The 19,579-nt window shown below is 40.9% G+C and overlaps 1 non-coding gene across 1 annotated transcript; it reads left to right on the forward strand.

The window, feature by feature from the left end:
* Window positions 1–11,521: 11,521 nt before the first annotated feature.
* On the forward strand, window positions 11,522–11,687 carry LOC132368267 (U1 spliceosomal RNA). Its single transcript, XR_009504011.1, has one exon. It is a non-coding gene; the product is annotated as a U1 spliceosomal RNA (small nuclear RNA).
* The last annotated feature ends 7,892 nt before the right edge of the window (window positions 11,688–19,579 follow it).

Here is a 19,579-nt window from a genome sequence, read left to right on the forward strand (position 1 = left end):
TAAGTCATCACAGACAGAATTAGAATGTGGGGAAAAGGCCAAGGGAAAACATTTTCCCTTATTTTGCTCTGAGACAAAACCGAATTCAATTCAGTCCTCCAGCCTTAGGGTTCAGAGAGCTCTGATCTAGCTAGCTGAGGGAACAATTCACTGTTTAATACAATCACAGAAGTAATAAGAGAATGCATCTTGTCAAATAATTCAGACAATACAGATGCACACAGTGTAAGAAGCAAAAGTCCTTGTTCTCTGTTTGGGGAGGATTCCTTTTGATGTTTTTCTATGGCAACGCACTTTCAGAATGGACACTCATCTCTTCCTTCTCTACAACTTCCATTGCATTGACCTGGTAAGATAATGCTTGGGAAATAATTATAAAACTGGGTAGTAATATTATTCTCATAATTGAAAGAACCCCTTAATACATGTAAGACACTGCATTTCGGGAGAGGATGATTATGCCTCTTCCCACAGTACTAGGAGATGCATTGGTGCAGCACTAACTGTGAGCCTTACCCTAGAGAAGAGCTTGGTACCTAGTATTTCTTGTCCTTATAACAGTTCAGGGAAGCACTTGTTCTTATTATCTTCCTCAGAGCCTAAGGAAACTGAAGTTCTAAGAAGTAAAATAACTTAGACACAATCACATAGCTAGTCAGTTGCAGGGTTGAGATTTGAATCTGAGTTAACAAGCTCCAAAGCCCCATACTTTTCACTGTTCTGTTTTACTTTCCAATACAGGCAAGACGGATTCCTCTAATAGGTAAGAGCAAATTTAGGAAAGGTCACACTTATGGGATATCTGTAAACTATGATTAGTAATGTTATTTTATTCTTTTTCTTTTTCTTTTTTAAAATATTTATTTATTTATTTTGGCTGTGCCGGGTCTTAGTTGCAGCACGTGGGATCTTTTAGTTGCAGCATGCGGACTTCTCAGTTGTGGCATGCAGACTTCTTAGTTGCGGCATGCGAACTCTTAGTTGCGGCAGGCATGTGGGATCTAGTTCCCTGACCAGGGATTAAACCCAGGGCCCCTGCATTGGGAGAGCAGAGTCTTACTCACTGGACCACCAGGGAAGTCCCAATAATGTTATTTTAGACATGCAAATATGTTACCAAACTCAGGTTTGGCTGCTTGCTGCTCAAAAGCCAATACTCAAGAGGCAACTGTTGGTAGAAAGGAAAGTTGCTTTAATCAGAAAACTGGGCAATCTGGGGAGAAGGTGGGCTCATGTCCCAAAACCAACTCTGAAGATTCTGCTTGGCCATGGAAGTTTCTAAAGGGAAAAAGGGAAGTAATCTCAGTCACTGAGATAGGGGATCAGACTCATAGCCGTCTCCCACTGCATGCAGGCTTGTTGACTCCTCGTGATCTGTCTTTTTATGCTATCTTGTTCACACAGTTTGTTTGTGAGATTACTGAAGGTGAAGCTGGGGAAGAGATCTGGTCCTCTGTTAATTACTTATTATTCATTTCTACTTCTTTGATCTATGGAAAGAACTATGGAAAGATCTATGGAAAGAAAGTTAGGCAAGGTATAATGTGATCAAAAGATTGAAAGGTGTGCTTGGGCTGGAGATGAGTAGAGCATGGGGTGACTGGTTAAAGGTTAGCTACCATATAGCTTTGCTAAAGAGACAAGACAAAAGGGGCCTCCTGCAGAGAGCTCTTTCCTGCCAAAAGCTGCTTACAAATCCCCACTTGTCAGAACATCATTCCATTTCTACGGGATTATGGGCAAAGGTCCGTCTTCTGTAACTTCTTCATGCTGACATACAGCACTGTATTCTTAGAGTGGAAAATGTTGACATGGGTCTGTAGCATCCCTTTGCTGACAATTTTAGTTGCCCGCTTACATATATGGGCAGAACAAGATACAATTACTTTGATGCCCACAAAGATATAGATTATTATGAGCAGTAGTGTTAATCCCATTCTCTTAAGGCCAGTTCTTGGAATTGTGCTAGCCATGGATTCAGTACTGCTCAAGAAGGAACAGCTTATGTCATGGCTGCAGTCTGGTCATCATGCAGTTAGCTTTTCCCCTCTGGTGGCAGTTATAGTATCTGTAAAATGACTCCGGAATGTGCATCAGACACTGAAGAATTCTGTGATTCTATTGTCCTAATCATTAACTGTTTGAGCCTGCTCATTTGGGACTCAGGGAGGCCTGGGAGAGTTCAGCTTTTCTACAAACAAGAGGCAGGGGACATGGAGGGGCCTTTGTACTTGGGAGGGTCCCTGCAGGGTTCTGCTCGCTTCCAAATACACTGAACATCTTGGAATGTCACTCTCTCATCCTGGCCTTCCCCTCTTAGTCCCTCTGCCATCCTCCTATCCACTTGGCTAGGGTCTGATGCAATTCTGTGGCAGTCTTCTTTCTGCCTCATGATGGCAGGTGCTGGGACTGGGGCAGAGAAAATAAAGATGAACCTGAAACATCTTTTTGTACAAGTAAGAAAGTATGTAAAATATGATGGGGACACAAAAGGATAGGGGTCATGTCAAAAGGACATAGAAACCCTCTTAAAGGAGCTGCAATAGGCCAAATCTAAGACAAGTTGAACATCAAAACAAATTCAAAGAATGGCTAAACAACAGGGTCCCACTGTATAGCACAGGGAACTACAGTCAATATCCTGTGATAAACCATAATGGAAAAGAACATTAAAAAAGAATGTCTGTATGTGTGTAACTGAGTCACTTTGCTGTACAGCTGAGGTTGGCACAACTTTGTAAATCAACTATACGTCAATTAAAAAAATAAAATTAAAAAACCCCCCAGACGTTATTGTGGGCAAAAAAAAGAAGTATATCCTCCCCCCACCAAATTTAAAATTAACATATTAGCACCCATATGATTAACAATAACAATTATATGTTAATGTAATTAACATATTTTATCACCCATAAAATAAGTTACCATGAGTTCATAAATGTAGAGATAAGGAAAAGATCTTCCTTACAATAGAATACCAACTAATAAATGTGGGTGGAAAGATGGAATTAGAATGTCACCATTTTGCAACCACTGTATTAATAACTGATTCAGGCAAAAATCATGGAAGCTAAATAAGCAGGTGAAAGCTTGAGGAGGAATAGAATAAGTCTAAAAGTATCTCTTCACAAGTTATTTATTAAAGGAGAAAAGGTAACTTTACAGTAGAATAACAGGACAGATAACGGTTCAAAGTCAACATCAGTGTTGAGGCAAACAGACATTATCTTGTGCTTTCTGATACTGTGCGTCGAGCACACAACATCATTTCTGTGGTATCCTGATAGAAATGCATAACATGGATTTCATTATGAGGAAATATCAGACAAACTCCAATTGTAGGACCTTCTATAAAATAACTAGCTGGTAATCTTCAAAAGTGTCCAGGTTATAGAAGTCAAGGGAAAACTGAGGAATTGATTTTCTAGCTTATAGGAGACTAAAGAGACATGACAATTAAATGCAGTGCAGGAAACTGGATTGGACCGGGGGCAAAAGGATAGCTATAAAGGGCATGATTGAAACAACTGTGAAATTTGAATATGCCCTACAGATTAGATCAAGAGTTGGCAAAGTACATATGGCCTCTGGTCAAATCCAGCCTACTGGTTTTGCTTTTTTGGCTGCACCGTGCAGCATGCAGGATCTTAGCTCCCTGACCAGGGATTGAACCCGTGCCCCCTGCAGTGGAAGCGGGGAGTCTTAACAACTGGGCCACCAGGGAAGTCCCCCAGCCTACTATTTTTGTATGGCTTGCAAGCTAAGAATGTTTTTTACATTTTAAAAATTTGTGGTGAAAAACGTAACAAAATTTACCATTCTAACCATTTTTAAGTGTATAGTTCACATTATTGTGTAACAGATCTCTAGAACTTTTTCACCTTGGAAAACTGAAACTCTGTACTCACTGAACAACTCCCCATTCCCCTCTCCCCCACCCCCAAACCCTGGCATCCACAATTCTATTGTCTATTTCTATGAGTTTGACTGCTTGAGATGACTTATACAAGTGACATCATACAGTATATGTCTTTTTGTGACTAGCTTACTTCACTTAAGAGTAATGTTCTCAAGGTTTATCCATGTTGTAGTATGTAACAGGATTTCTTTTTTTAAGGTTGAATAATATTTCATTGTATGTGTTTAACACTTTTTTTTTTAGTTTGTATATTACTTTTTTTTTTAGTTTTTAAAAATTTTATATTGGAGTATAGTTGATTTACAATGTTGTGTTAGTTTCAGGTGTACAGCAAAGTGATTCAGTTATACATATATATATACATTTTTTTTCAGATTCTTTTCCCATATAGGTTATTACAGAATATTGAGTAGATTTCCTTGTGTCGTATAGTAGGTCCTTGTTGATTATCTATTTTATATATAGTAGTGTGCATATGTTAATCCCAACCTCCTAATTTACCCCCAATCTTTCCTCTTTGGTAACCATAAGTTTGTCTTCTAAGTCTGTGAGTCTGTTTCTGTTTTGTAAATAAATTCATTTGTATCATTTTTTTTAGATTCCACATGTAAGTGATATCATATATTTGTCTTTCTCTGTCTGACTTCACTTAGTATGATAATCTCTAGCTCCATCCATGTTGCTGCAAATGGCATTATTTCATTCTTTTTTATGGCTGAGTAATATTCCATTGTATATATGTACCACATCTTCTTTATCCATTCATCTGTTGATGGACCTTTAGGTTGCTTCCATGTCTTGGCTATTGTAAACAGTGGTGCAATGAACATTGGGGTGCATGAATCTTTTCAAATTACTGTGTTCTCTGGATATATGCCCAGGAGTGGGACTACTGGATCATATGGTAGCTCTGTTTTTAGTTTTTTAAGGAACCTCCATACTGTTCTCCATAGTGGCTGCACCAATTTACATTCCTACCAACAGTGTAGGAGGGTTCCTTTAAGGCAGTTTTAACCGCCAGGGATGAGAACACTCCCAAAAAGAAAACACAGACAAATGGATAAAGAGATTCAAGAGGGAAGTGTGACAGCAACAGGACAACAGCAAACCTGTTTCAAATTTTCATCCAAATAACTAGAAAATACAGATTATAGACTGTTACTATTATATAGATTACTGTAGATCACCTTTCAGTGGGACCCTTTGATGTATGCACCTGAAACACAGGAAAACTTATGTCTCAGAGTAGATATAAGGAAGGAAGGAAGGAAGGGAGAAGGGAGGTAGAGAGGGAAGGAAGGAGGGAGGGATGGAAGAAAGGAGTCAAAAAAGAGGAAGGAAAAAAGAAAAGAAATTCCCCCAAATTTTGGAAGGTGAGGAGGCAGGATTCAGAGGCATTTCAAATCTGCCCTAGCTTCTCATTATCATAGAATAAAATCTGTCCCAAAGCTTTTTAAATTTGTTTAAACCAAAAGAACTTTGGGTGAAGGCAAATTATTTTTAGAATGCTCGTTATTCAGGTTGAAGTTACTACTGATACAGAACTCATAAATTATACAGTAACAATTTGTTTTCTTATTATAACATTAAAAATAACATAAACCAGTGCAGTATTTTTGTGCATCTGCTGAATGAAAGAAAGATAATTTAAATTGGGAGCCTCCATGCAGTTCTAGGCAAGTTCGAGCAGAAACTCTCTGTATCAGTCTCTGACATGGCAATTTTCTAGGAAAGAAATTCATTTAGGGAATCAATCAGGAATTCATTCGTTATTGTTTGGTTAATATTAACTAAAGATTTTTTTAAAAATCACCCTTGTCTTCTTCATTTGCTCATCTTAAGTTGTGAGTATATGAAAACAATGTTTACTTTTCTTATTGAAGACTGTGCAGAAAGACCCACAGGTATTTGTCTCTGGGTGGGAAGAGCAGAAGATCTGGATCTGAAGGCTGGCCTGGCCTCTTACCTGCTTTGTACCTTTGGGTAAGTCACATCTCTTCGCAGGATCATACATACATATTCATGTCCCTGACAGAGTTGTGACACAAGGTACATGGAAACAATCTCCGACCTCAAAGGGCTGTATAAATAATTGTTTATAATTATTAATATAGGGACCAAAGTGCTCTGTGATAGGAATAAGCAGTCAAAAACACCCACTTTCGGGACTTCCCTGGTGGCGCAGTGGTTAAGAATCCACCTGCCAATGCAGGGGACATGGGTTCGAGCCCTGGTCTGGGAAGATCCCACATGCCACAGAGCAACTAAGTCCGTGCGCCACAACCACTGAGCCTGCGCTCTAGAGCCTGTGAGCCACAGCTACTGAGCCTACGTGCCACAACTACTGAAGCCTGTGTGCCTAGAGCCCCTGCTTCACAACAAGAGAAGCCACCGCAATGAGAAGCCCGCGCACCACAACGGAGAGTAGCCTCCGCTCGCCGTAACTAGAGAAAGCCCGCGTGCAGCAACGAAGACCCAACACAGCCAAAAATAAATAAATACATTTATTTAAAAAAAAAGACAACAAAAATACCCACTTTCAGGGAGAGGCAGGAAGACCTGACCCTATTCGGATTTTCTCCATTTGCCCTCCAGATCCACTCTCCACCCTGCTTCTCACAAATCCAGCCCCCTTCCCTAAGCTTCTGCTTGGTTTGGGCCGGTCTAGTGTTGATTCTCCCTATAGGTTACTTCGGACTGGCTGTGTCCTTCTAACAAAAGCCACAGCTCCTTCAGGCAGCCCCTGGGCACACCTCCCTCCCCTGACCCCTTTGGGCCCAAGGGGTCTTCCCAGGCCCTGTTGGTTTCCTTTTTCCCTGCACACTGCCCTCTGGGTGGGTGTGCCATCTGACTCCTGCTAGGAGGAGGCTGCTCAGTCTAATTAACTTGTGTAATTACTGTAAAAAATATGAAAGTACATTGACTTTGAAAGAAAAAATAAGTAAAAACAGGTAGTTTAGACAAATGGTTTAAATTAACGAAACTGGGAAAAGGAACCCTTCCCAAAGATATATGGATGCGTATGACACCTTGCCACGTCACCATTGTGGGGAAATATGCACACATTTCTCAATCCAGTAAAGAAAGCTCTGAACTGTAAACAAACAAGCACACAAAAACCCAGGGTCATCACCCTGCAAACTTCTTTTTTACCCTGCATACTTTTAGTGCCAAAATAAATGAACCTTGAATTTTTCCTGTAAGTTATATACTTACTCCCTGACATAACTCCATCCGTAGCATTTTCAATGCTGACCTTTTGCAGATTTGCAACATTCAGGGCTATCACAATCATGTGAGAAAATATATTTTTCCACTAAGAACAAACTGAGTGTAAACTTGGGAATGCTGGCAATCTTGTGATTTTCTTTTCATTTAAATACATGTTGTGTTTGTTAATATAGTGAGCCAGTCCTTTCAAAGCTTGTACTTTCTTTAAACATTTTTATTGCAAACAATCTATGCTTTTTTCCTTTTTGTTTCTGTCTTCCTTACACAGTAAGAACTCAAAATCCTATGTTTTAAATAAAAGGAAATAAAATTCTTGGCTTTATTAGGTAAGCATAAATATAGAGAAGAGTAAAAAGTTTTGCTAAATAGTGAACGGAATTAAAAAGGTGATGCTTATCTTTTAAATCAGTGATTCTTAAGGTTTGGTGTCTATCAGGATAATCTGTGGGGCTTGTTAAAAATAAACATCATGCCCTCTCCATGACTGTCTAGCATTCTGTATCATTATAAAATTCAATGTTCTCATCTGTGAAATGGGGATAACCTCACAGAGTTATTGTGAGGATTAAGTGGGATAATGTATATAAAGCACCAAAGCACTTAGAACGGCTCTTAATGCACAGTAAGCTATAGGAGTGTGGCTACTATTATTTTTGTTGGGAGACAATTCTCCATGTTTCTGCATGTCTTGGGAGCAGAGGCACTGACCACCTTTGTTCTGGACTATTTTCTCCAAGATGTTTGTATAGCAAACAGCCTTGGAAGATACAGGGTCTCCCTCCAGAGCAGGGGGCAGTTGTGTTTTCTTTCTAGTGTAATAATGTCTCCCTTTGGTAGCAATGTCTATTATCAAGATTTGGGCTCCCTAGCTCAGAGCTCCTCAGCTGTGATGCAAATCCTCTGCAAGCATGGCATTCACATGGGCCCCTCTGTCTTTCCCCTGTGAACTTGGGGGTGGCAAGAGGAAACCAACATGAACATGAACCTCATGCTGCTTGCCGTGCCATAAGTAATAAAGTCCTTTGTCTCTGACCCAGGAGTTTTGAGTCTTCTACCAGCATCTGTGTGGCAGGCAAAAGGAAGGTTAAAAATCTCAGCCCCTTCACAGTTCTTGACAATTACAGGGTTCAGAAGCATGCAGTCATGTTTAGAGAAGTGCATTTTGTCAACCAAAAGTAATTTAATTAAAGTAATTAAAAAGTAATTTCAGGGAATACCCTGGTGGTCCAGTAGTTAGGACTCTGTGCTTTCATTGCCAAGGGCCTGGGTTCCATCCCTGGTCAGGGAACTAAGACCCCATGAGCCACGTGGCCAAAAGAAAAAGTAATTTCATTTTCCACTCCCATCTCTAAATGAATATTTGGAAGGATCCAATTCATAGTTTTCTTATTGCACAACCTTGGCACCATCCAGCCGCTCCCACATGCAACCATGGTCCCCGTCTTATCTTCTGGTTTGAAGAGTACTATTAATGACCTTTGGAATCTAAATCCACCTGGCCATTATTCAAAACCACTAATCAGTGGCCAAATGGTAGAGCTGCAGAAGGTTTGAAGAGAATTTGCATTTCTGAACTTCCTCCAGGATCTCAGTTGACCCCTTCCTCACCATTCCAGCATATGATGCACAATTCCCAGCATCCTCCTCCAGAACACCTTATTTCATAGCAACTATAGTTTTGCCCCTGTTACTTCCTCAACCCACTCAGCACCACTGACATCTTGATGACTGACTCATTCCTAAGAGAATATAGGCCACCAAGAAGGGAAACCCTCCGGAGGGGCAAACACTATTAGAAGAAAGATGACTGGTACTAGCTCCAGAGAGAAAATCCAAGCGGTGGACACCCCCTGGTTCTCCCACCGTAATTTACACATGACCAAGTCTAAAGCCGGAGGACAGCTACTTGGGTTCTTTCAAAGGATGCAAGTCGTCAGGCCAAGGCCCTTTGGACCCAGTGTATCTGCTCTGTCTTTTACCGTTCTTTGGCAAGCCAAATTCAATGAGGGCACAGAATAGATAACAAGAGAATGTTATTCAAGAGAAGTTGGGGGCTTCCCTGGTGGAGCAGTGGTCGAGAGTCTGCCTGCCAATGCAGGGGACACGGGTTCGAGCCCTGGTCTGGGAAGATCCCACATGCCGCGGAGCAGCTGGGCCCGTGAGCCACAACTACTGAGCCTGCGCGTCTGGAGCCTGTGCTCCGCAACAACAGAGGCCACGATGGTGAGAGGCCCGCGCACCGCGATGAAGAGTGGCCCCCGCTTGCCGCAACTAGAGAAAGCCCTCACACAGAAACGAAAACCCAACACAGCCAAAAATAAAAGAAAAAAACAACTCACTCACTTAAAAAAAAAAAAAGAGAAGCTGGACTCATGGTGCATCCCAGCACACAGAGGAATGGCTGTGGGAAGGGGTCACCGTTAAGAGTACTGGAGCCTTGCTCCCCCGAGTGCGGTCCCTGGACCAGCGGCTGTGAGCCTGTTAGAAATGCAGAATCTCGAGTTCTCAGTTCAGACCTACTGATTCAGAAATTACATTTTAAACAAGATCCTCAGGCGATTCAGATGTACATTTTACAGTTTGAGAAGTACAGCGTGATAGCTTTCAGTGCGGGGAACCCAGGGAAATACTAGTTCTGCTTTGTTAATGGTGATCTGGGTGTGAGGGTGTATGTGTGTGTGCATGTGTGCAATCTAAATGGCCTTGTGGCCCCTAATACTCTCCTCATTACACATCATTGTGGGCTAGACTCCAGCATCCCAGGAAATGTCTCCCAGCTCCTGCCTGGCATTCTGAAGCCATAAAATCTGTTTGGGGTCTCTGCTTGCCGTCTCATTACCTTGTACCTGATGCTTAATTGTCTGCTGCACACAATTCCACATCTGCATCTCCTCACCTCCACATGGCCGCGGGACAACCTCATTTTGCCTGTGTCCCACAAGCTCCATGCTGGCCCTCCCAAATTCTGTGTCCGTGGGAGTGGGGTTTAATAACAAGCACCCATTTCTCTGCTAGATTACTGCATGCCCAGCTAGAAGCTTTTGGCCAGGAAAAAAGTGAGTCAGTAAGAAAGTGGTCTATATTCTTTTATCTGTCTGAAAGACTTGGGAGAAGAAACATCTCTTGGTTGCGTCCTCATAGCAGAGGCTGAGGGTTCTAGCTGGACACTTCTGGGCATGCTTGTTTTGGCTGAGGCTGAAATGCAAAGCTGGTGCTTTTTGCTAATGCCCTCACTGCACTTGTCAGGCTTGTTGAAAAGCCTCTTACCAGGAAAGGAACAAGCAATGAGGATTTGGCAGAGCACAAAGCTCAATTTTAATATCGTTATTAAGGGTCCTTTATGCATCTTTGATTTATGTGCTTTTTTTTTTTTTTTCAGCCATGCCTTGAAGCTTGCAGGATCTTTGTTTCCCTGGCAGGGGTTGAACCTGGGCTCTTGGCAGTGAAAGCGTGGAGTCCTAACCACTGGGCAGCCAGGGAATTCCTTTATGTGCTCTTCTTTCCCTGGTTTTGACTTTTGGGCCTTTGATTACCATAATCATAGTGGACATTAATTTTTAGTCCAGTTTAGTTCAGATAAGATTCCAACGTGCTCCACTGTAATTATTCCCTGGCAAATGCCTTCAGCTTCCTTGTTTCTCTCTTTCTCTCTCAATCACCTTGGCATAAATCCCCGAATAAAACCAACCATTGACTTTTCTACTCCTTCCCATGAACAGCTGAACACTGTGAAAAATCACACAACCACACTGACTGGTTTTACTTTAATTATCACAGACAATGTGTAGGCACACTCAACCCTGTCCAGCAACTCCAGGATTCTCCAGTAAATTTGCTTTCTCACACAATGTGATAACAATTTTATACTTTCACTTCTGTTCTCACACTTCAGCCCTCAATAGATACTCTTATCTTACGCTTCATTGAGAAAACAGAAGCCACTAGACCAGAGACCTTGTCTTTTCGTGGTCAAAGCTACCAACTTCTCTGCATCTGCACCCATCTTTTCTTCCTGCAATGATGGAGGAAGTGTCTCTCCTATGAAAGGTTAAAGTAGTACTCGGATCCCAACTCTTCTAACCTTCTTGGGCTTACTTGGGTTATTTCTTTTCCCCTGCATAACTAACCTCTTCTGTAACAACTCGAAGATTTTCACTGCAAATAAAAAGACAGAAAACACTTATAAAGGCTCCCAAATTTACATCTTCTGCCTACAATCTGGAGCCAGACACCTGAGTGGATGTTATGCTAATTAGTAGATCCACGTGTCCTTAAGCTTCCCGTATAAAACCTTATTATAGAGAATATTTCTGAAATGACTGTTTACCTAACTTCACAGATTATTCAGACTAAAAGTAAATAGGTGTTAGCCTACACATTGGAGATTTTTCTTTGCAAATCTTTCTCCTCCCTTTAAAAATGAAGCCAAACGTATCCATTGCACTCCGGATGTGCTGACCCCTGCAATTTCCCCAAATGTGGGAAACTCGACTGCATAACTTGTGGTAGTGGGGGACTGCATTCGTGCTTTTCCCATTTAAAAAAAAAAAAAAGAAGAAGCCAAACACCAGTGTATCAATTGTGTGTTTGGCTCAAAATCCTCTTAACCACCAACCCATTAAGAAGCATGCCAAGGGAACGGGCATTGGAGCTATGTTTAGCTTTCCCCTTTTGTCTAGGCAACCAATCAGATAGGTTTATCTTCCCTTTGTAGATGCTTGGTTTTAAAAAGTGCTTCATGCATGAATTCTGAAGGAAGGCTAAGAAAAATTGGAACCATTCTAAATTGTGGAATTCAGCCATTAGACACCTGTAGCAGACTGTACAGGGATGGGTAGCATTCTTCAGTGGATGATTTTGGAACTGGCGTAGTCTCTGTTGGATGCATTGTAACCAGTTGGAGAGATATGGGGCCAGGGTGAGATCCCTCTAGAATCTCTGCTCAACCAGATTCTATCTGTGGCTCTCTGGTGGTCAGCAAGTAAGCAGCTGGCCTCTGTCTCCCTGATGACCTAGTGGGTCCAGGCTATAAACCCACTAGGAGTGGCCTGTGTGAGTTGTGTGATTTTTCCGCTTGCTCTAAATAAGGATGCTGGAGGAGTGGGAGGATTGTAAAATGAGTTTCTCCACAGAAATGACTGAGTGGGCCGGACAGTAAAGGGCAAGTGGATGTGAAAAAGACTGGAAGGAATATTGACAGAATCCCCTCCCCCCTCCATTCTTTAAGTGGATGGCTGATAGAAGAGGTAAGGAGGAAACAGATACTAACTCTTAAAAAAGGAGGCATATATCAAGAAAGCAGAAGAGAGGTTATATTCATACCAGTCTGACAAAATTTAAAAATGGGGTTGGCAATGCAATTCATGATATTCCAACTATATAAACCACCTCACTCACACTAGCAGACCTCTGGGCTAGAGACATGACCAAAAGGAAGTTCAAGAGTAATGCTGGCTTTGACTTAGCCCCTACTCCCGGCCCAGTTTTAAGATATTCTTTATTTTAAAAAAATGATCTTATAGTATCAATTCCTTGCCTTATAAGTATAGTGTACTTTAAAATACTGCAATATCCAAAAGTCATATATGGAATGGTTGTTTTTCAACTATTGATTTGTGAGTGTGTAGGTATAACTTTTGCTCACTTAATACAAATCAACTTTTAGGCCAAGCAAGTCAATGGAAGTATGAAGAAAGTATACTCAGTTTGAATGGAAAGAACTTTTAAAAGTCTTGTACCCAGAGATTATAACAAGAGGTCTTCTCTCATTTCAGGTAAATGGAGATTATCGATACATCTGCATTGGTCTGTGCATTTTGGTCAACCAATCATTAGTCACCCAGCATGGTAGTACAAGGGTCAGCTATCTGGAAGTATGAATTATAACAACCTTACTGCTGTAGTTGGACAGTAGATCCATTAGGCTAAAGTTTATGATTAGAGCAATTTTTTTTTTTGCCTTAGTAATTTTTTTTCTTTCTTTTTTTAAATTGGGGCATAGTTGTTTTACAATGTTGTGTAGAGCAATTTTTTATCTTTACTGTTTTGTCACTGGATATGTAGACAAAGCCAACTGAATCCAAATTGTTTTACCCAGATTTTTTGCCTGGCAGATTAATCAATTTATTCATCATTCAGAAAGTATTTATTGAATGCTAAGGCATTATGGCCTTAGTGTTTATTTACAGACAATTTTTTAGAGCAGTTTTAGGTTCACAACAAAATTGAGGGGGGAAGGTACAGAGAGTTCCCATACACCCCTTTCCCCCACATGCACAGCCTCCCGCATTATCAACATCCCCCCACCAGAGTGGGACATTGGTTACAACTGATGAATCTACACTGACACATCCCAATCACCCAAAGTCCATAGTTTACACTAGGGCTCATTCATTCCTGTATAACATTCTGTTTGTTTGGACGAATGTATAATGACATGTGTCCATCATTATAATATCATACAGAGTATTTTCACTGCCCTAAAAATCCTCCGTGCTTTGTCTATTCATCCCTCCCTCTCCCAACCCCTGACAACCACTGATTTTTTTTTTTTTTTTTGCTGTCTCCATAGTTTTGCCTTTTCCAGAAATGTCATATAGTTGGAATCATACAGTATGTAGCCTTTTCAAATTGGTTTCTTTCACTCAGTAATATGCATTTAAACTTCCTTCATGTCTTTTCCTGGCTTGATAGCTCACTTCTTTTTAACCCTGAATATTATTCCATCGCCTGGATGTACCACATTTATCCATTCACTTACTGAAGGACAAACTTAGTGCTTCCAAGTTTTGGCAGTTATGAATAAAGCTGCTATAAACATCCATATGCAGGTTTTTGTGTGGACACATTTTGAACTCCTCTGGGTAAATACCAGGGAGTGCAATTGCTGGAGTGTAAGGTAAGAGTATGTTTAGTTTTATAAGAAAATGCCAAACTGTCTTCCAAAGTGACTGTACCTTTTTGCACTTCCACTGGCAGTGAATGAGAGCCCCCACTGCTCTACATCCCCCTCAGCGTTTGGTATTGTCAGTGTTCTGGATTTTAGCCATTCTAATAGATGTGTAGTGATACTTCGTTGTTTCAATTTGCATTTCCCTGATGACATACAATATGGAACATCTTTTCATATGTTTATTTGCCATCTGTATATCTTCCTTGTTGAGGTGTCTCAAGATTTTTGGCCCATCTTTTAATCAGGTCTTTCATTTTCTCATTGTTGAGTTTTAAGAGTTCTCTGTATATTTTGGCTAAACAGTTCTTTATCAGATGCGTCTTTTGCAAATATTTTCTCCCAGTTTGTGGCTTGTCTTCTCATTCTCTCAACACTGTCTTTCACAAAGCAGAAGTTTTAAAATTTTAATGAAGTCCAACTTATCAATCATGGCTTTCATGGATTGTGCTTTTGGTGTTGTATTGTTAAAGTCACCAACATACTCAAGTTGAGAGAGCTTTTTAATCTGTGATTTTATTTTTAAAATATATATGCATTGAGCATTTTTTTCTTCATTTGGAAAAGAAAGATTTTGAGACTTCCTGCAATGTGTGTGAATTAGTTGTGAGTGTACTTGCAAATCTGCAAATGTTACTGTTAATAGAGACTTCTATTTTGGAATAAGTATGTGTGCTTAGTCTGTGAGAAGTTAACATCAAATGAAATAAAATTAAGTTTATGGAAGTTTCAAGTCCATATTGATACTAGAAAATTAATTGTATTCCATATGACTTTCCAATACTGTTTATCAAAACTTAGAAATGCTGTAGAGGTCAATCTCAGTTACCAGAATCCAAAATTCAGCTGTGATCAAGTTGCTAATCATGAACGCTGTTTTAGGCTATAAGTCTACTAACTCACTGAGGTCATTTGACTAGAGATTGTCTGTGAGGAAATCACTGTTTACTATGCTATCGTTTCTCCTTTTATAAAGAAATCCAAGGAAGAGATAAATAAGGAATAGAATGTATAGGCTACATCTCAAAATTCCACGTTTGCTCATCTAATCTTGAAATTTGGACTAAAATAACTAGAGCCAAAGGCCAGAGATTAGATAATAAGGATGTTTTGGTTTCAGATGTTATTGCTGAAATAATTTAATATTGGTCACCACAACCCTAATTGTGTTGGGGTTTTGTTGATTTATTGAACGTGTTTTTACCTAAGCAGTTGAGCCACAGGAGGTAATAGCTCTTAAACCCCATTCCCCGGGTTCTAGTATGAAATGAACCAATGAGTGATAAGTCTCCCTGCTTCTTCTAGCACAGCCTTGGGAAAGAAAGTCAGGAAAGAAGAAGTTCTGCTCTGTGGACAACGGCTGTGGGGAAAGGGACTTCCCTGGAGGCACAGTGGTTAAGACTCCGCGCTCCCAACGCAGGGGGCCCGGATTCGATCCCTGCTCAGGGAACTGGATCCCACATGCATGCTGCAACTAAGAGTTCGCATGCCACAACTAAGGAGCCCTCGAGCCACAACTAAGACCCAGCGCAACCAAATTTAAAAAAAAAAAAGGGTTGTGGGGAAAACATTACAAATGGGATAGCCCTGTGGCTGCAGTTAGTAGTACATCCATTCCTATTGGATCAAGATGTAGGGCTTTTTACAAATACTGTTGGATTCAATTAGCTGTTATTTTTTTCTTGTCTTACCCTTATCTGGTGTTGGAATCTATATTACACTAACTTCATGAAACGAGTAGGCAGGTTTTGAAAGTTGTCTATTTTTTTGGTAACAACTTGTTCTTTTCAGGAGAACAGTCTGATGACTTTTTTGGTCATCAACAGTCTGATGACAGTCTGATGACTTTTTCAGTTTCCTTAATATTTATACAAGCACCACTTTTGGCATTTTATATATTTCTAGGAACTTCTGCATCCCACCCATGTTTTCAACTTACTATCTATTTGGTGGTTTTCCTAATATTTTATTCTAGGTTCTGTTTCATGGAGTTTTCTAAAATGAGACAGATGAAATGAAACCTGAGCAGGTCAACACTTTTCAAACACATCGTCCACCCCTCTGAGCAGGGTAATTCTGCCCAGGATGTAGCACCCCCATGACTAGTCTATCATCTGACTCTTACCTGGCCTGGCCCTTCTGTGGTCCTCCCTGGTTGCCATCTAGTTTGTCTTACCTTCTCTCAGAGTTCTAACCCCAGCTTAGGCATCCTCCTTGATGATGCCGGCCATGGTAAATAATCAAAAGGGGTAAAAGAGAACTCTAAGGGGTACAGAGGAAAGAAGTAGCAAATGCATGCTTTATAGGTACAGGATTTCCTTCTGGAGTGATGAAAGTTTCCGAAACTAGATCGTGGTGATGGTTGCACAACTTTGTGAAAGTATTTCATGCCGCTGGATTGTACACTCACTTTAAAATGGTATGCCTGAAACTAATATAATACTGCATGTCAATTATACATCAACATAAATACATACACTGGTTCAGATGGTAAATTTTGTTATGTGTATTTTTCCACAATAAAAAAAAATTAATCTCAGACTTGGGGCAAGAGCCTCCTCTGAGTTTCTTAGTTCCTTATTTATTTACATTTCCCTCAGTCGCAGGGGTAGTAGCTACCCTTTGCATTTACTATTTTAAAAAAAATTTTTTTTGAGGGTTTCCCTGGTGGCGCAGTGGTTGAGAATCTGCCTGCCAATGTAGGGGACGCGGGTTCGAGCCCTGGTCTGGGAAGATCCCACATGCCGCGGAGCAACTGGGCCCGTGAGCCACAACTACTGAGCCTGCGCGTCTGGAGCCTGTGCTCCGCAACAAGAGAGGCCGCGATAGTGAGAGGCCCGCGCACCGCGATGAAGAATGGCCCCCGCTCGCCGCAACTAGAGAAAGCCCTCGCACAGAAACGAAGACCCAACACAGCCATAAATAAATAAATAAATAAATTTAAAATGCATTAAAAAAAAATTTTTTTTTGTTATGTATAAACATAACAAAATCTACCACCTTAGCCATTTTAAAGTGCACACACACTTTTGTTTCACAGTTCTAGAGGTTATAAGTCTGAAATCAAGGTGTTGGCAGGGTTGGGTCCTCTTGGGACCTCTGAGGGAGAATCTCTTCCATGCCTCTCTCCTAGCTTTTAGTGGTTGCTGGCAATCCTTGGTGTTCCCTGCCTTGTGGTAGCATAACTCCAATTTCTGCTTCTGCCTTCACATGGTTGTCTTCCCTGTGTGCACGTCTCTATTTTCTCCTCTTATAAGGTCACTGGATTCAGTGACTTCATTTTAACTGATTACATCTGCAAAGACCCTGTTTCCAAATAAAGTCATATTCACTGGTACCAGACGTTAGGACTTGAACATATCTTTTTGGGGAGACACAATTCTACCCACAACAGGAGTCATCACCAATGTGGTGGCAAAGAAAACTGATGCCACACAGAGAAATCTGCACATAGACCTGTTTACTTGAGGGAAAAAAAAGTCCCCTTTTCCTTTTCCAGCCTTGCAGTGTGCTTCAAGCACCCTCTACTGGCAGAGTTTAACATCCAGCCAGCTGGCAACAGGGAAATGCAGTCTGCAGAGTGCTGTTCCCTGGGGCAAGGGATGATGGGCTTTGCAGCTCAGAGGCAATAAATTCATAACAGCCACAGACTAAAGTTCTGTCTGCTTTGAAGTGAGCCTTCCCTACGTTAGTTTTAGCTTGACTACGGAGCTCTAAATCAGCTCTGGGACTAAAACCTGGGAAGGGAAGAGTCCAAAGAGAGGAGCTGGTTAGGCTAGGTCTGGTAGGTTATAGGAGGTTGGAAGGCCTTGAAGTGGGAGAGGGATGATATTTTAGGCAGAGGGACCAGTATGAGCAGAAGCAAAGCATGGGAGACCCTAGGTTGTTATGGAATTCTGAAAGCCACGTTAAGGTATTTGAACTCTAATCTGAGGGTGAAGTTGGGTAAGAGTAACATGACCAAATTTGTAATGTAGAAAATTTCCTTTATCTCCAGGCAGCATGGGAACTCCTTCTGTTTGGGAAGGAGAGCCCTGAACAGGCAGCAATGAGCTTCTATAGGAGGAATGTGCACGAAGGAAGTGGGCTGGGAAACCTGCATAGCTGAAGAGCCTCTTGGGAGACAAGGTTCAATGAGAATCATCAAATGTTTCAAGTATGGAAACGACACGATCTGATGTGGAGATGGCTGGCATCTCAAACACAACACGTCTCAAATGAATGCATCATCTTACACTGTAAGTTTACTTTCCTTGTGTTCCTTATTTCAGGAATGGCACCTGATTTCCTAATCTAGAAACCTTAGCGTTATCAGGACTCAGTGCTCTCCTTCACTCCTCCAGAACCAATGATTAAATACTGCCCATTTTGCTTCATAAATGCGTCTCAACTTTTCTCCATTCTCAATACTACTACCTTGAAACACGCCTGTAGCATCTCTTACTTGGACTCTTATAACTGTCTCATAACGGTCTTCCTGATATCTCCCAGCTCATTTTCTCAGGCAGAGTAATTGTTCTGAAATGCAAATCTTACGGTGTCACTTTATTACTTAAAAACTCTACACTGGCTCTCCATTGCTCTTAGGATAAATAGCAATTTCTTCAACATGGAACAAAATGACCCCTCATAATCTGGCTTTTTCCAGTTTCATCCCCTCCACTCCTCATCCCCCAGCCCCACCCCCATCCCAGCCATATGGGTTGTCTTTTATTTCTTGAAAAGCTTCACGTGGGACTTCCTCAGCGGTCCAGTGGTTAAGACTCTGCGCTTCCACTGCAGGGTTCCACCAGGAGACTGGTTCAATCCCTGGTCAGGGAACTAAGATCCCACATGGTACACTGCAGGCCAAAAAACCAAACCAAAACAAAACAAAAAAAGCCAAAACAAACAAACAAACAAACAAAAAAAGAACCTTTAAAGTTCAGGTTGGGATATGAACCACGGGGGAAGGAGTGGCTAGAGGGAAGGGGGAGATGGAGATGGTATAATTAGCAATATGCCTACGGCTGGGAAAATAAACTTGCTCTTTAAAAAAATAAAAAATCACGTTTTTTTCCTTGACTGTCTCTTTTTCTCTTCTTGGTACTTATGTCACCACTCCCTTATCCCAAAACTTCTCCCTTACTCCCACCCCTCAAATTATCCTCTATTTTTCCTTTAAAGTCAGTTTAGATGTTAATTCCTCCTAGAATAATTAGTCAATGACCCTAACACTTGTCCTTGACTCTGATAATTTCAAGTTCGGCAACTCTCCTATGTGTTTGCATTAATTCTGTTCTCTCTCTTTCCTATATATATATAATATACATACACATATATAGTATGATATATGCTATATCATACTATATTTTTAACTTTATTTTGTTCCATTTTCTTAAAAGAATTTATTATTTCTTAAAGTTTATTTGCTTGTTTATTGTCTGTCATCCTCCACCAGAATATATGCTCCTTGAAATTAAGAACCTTGTCTACCTTGC

This window comes from Balaenoptera ricei, chromosome 6 (assembly GCF_028023285.1).
Source record: "Balaenoptera ricei isolate mBalRic1 chromosome 6, mBalRic1.hap2, whole genome shotgun sequence".
In the NCBI taxonomy this organism is placed as follows: domain Eukaryota; kingdom Metazoa; phylum Chordata; class Mammalia; order Artiodactyla; family Balaenopteridae; genus Balaenoptera; species Balaenoptera ricei.